The sequence below is a fragment of the Gavialis gangeticus genome, unplaced genomic scaffold (genome assembly GCF_001723915.1).
Source record: "Gavialis gangeticus isolate Ggan-Ray unplaced genomic scaffold, GavGan_comp1, whole genome shotgun sequence".
Classification (NCBI taxonomy): Eukaryota; Metazoa; Chordata; order Crocodylia; family Gavialidae; genus Gavialis; species Gavialis gangeticus.
This window is the reverse complement of record NW_017729033.1, coordinates 66999979-67001287: the sequence shown is the minus strand read 5'-3', so window position 1 is coordinate 67001287 and position 1309 is coordinate 66999979.

The following is a 1309-nucleotide window of genomic DNA, read 5'->3' as shown; positions in this document are numbered from 1 at the left end:
ACATTCAAACAAGCACCTAATCTTATCACCAGAACTGAAGCCAACTTCCTACAGCTCAAAACACAAAATCTGCCAACTATCTCCAGTACCCCCACAAACTGCACACCAGAATCTATCAAAGACAACAATACCCAACTACCCATGGGGGCAAATTCCTCACCAAAAAACCACTCTGACTCCAGTTTCTCAGGCCTGATCCTGAGAGGGAACAAATTACAAACCACTTTTCACAGCCGGGTCTATGAACTTCATTTCTTCAGCCTTGTATAGACTCTATATACACAGTGGAATTCTGACATGCTGCAACCTGCCAGACATCTGACTTCCCAGGCACCTCTGCACTTTTACCTGCACTGCTACATCTTGCTTTCCCCACTCCACCCCAGCCTGTCCTCCACCCCCTTATGCTTCAATTTCCATTTTCACTGACTAGCTTTCTTGCCTGCATTGCATGCCAGGCCAGCCTCTGGCTTCTTTACTGTTCCATCCATCCAGGACCAAGAGACACACCAACTGCAGATGCTTCCTCAGCCTGACAAAGGATTTTTCAATGCAAAATCTGGTATCCCAGGCAGCTAAGTTGAGCTCACCTGGAGCCTCATAACTCCACTACAACCAGCAAGCGTCAGGCCTGCCAAAGATGTGATAGATAGGTCTGGGCTTTCCCAAGCCCGAACTGTGTGTGTGCGTATGTTAGCTGGAGGTTATGGCTCCTCCTACCCACCTTTCACCAGAGGATCATTGGTCCTGGCATTTATGGGGCTGCCATGCCACCAGCAGTTCCCCCAGGCCTCCCTACCCTGGCAGGGTGCAATTTTAGTGGTCATGCCCAGGACCTGGGATTTCCTCCTTCCCTGTAGACCCAGCCCATACCTCCAAGTTCATCCTGGCAGGGGAGCAAGCTCAGCAGCGACATGCTCTTCCCCTGCTGGCTGGTGATGCAGTGAGTGCCCCCTCTAGCTGAAAGTGGGGCATTAACTGGTTTTTAAAAAATGAAAAAAGGAAATAGGTGTAGACAGAGTGAGGAGGGTGGCATTCAGTCTGTCTGCACACGGAGCTTGGGGAACCCCAGCAGTGAGAGGTTTACCTTCAGAAACACCAGGTGCTCCACCAAACCAGGATTCAAGCAGGTGCAGTGGGGTGTCACTACATCCCCAGTGATGCTGAACACCCTCTTGCTTGGAACACTGGTTGGTGGACAAGACAGGTGCTCACAGGCAACTGTAGCCTGATCCGGCCACATCTGGCTGTGGCTTGCCCTGTAGGCATAGAGGTTGCATAGCAGTGGCTCTATGTTCTTGGCAAGATA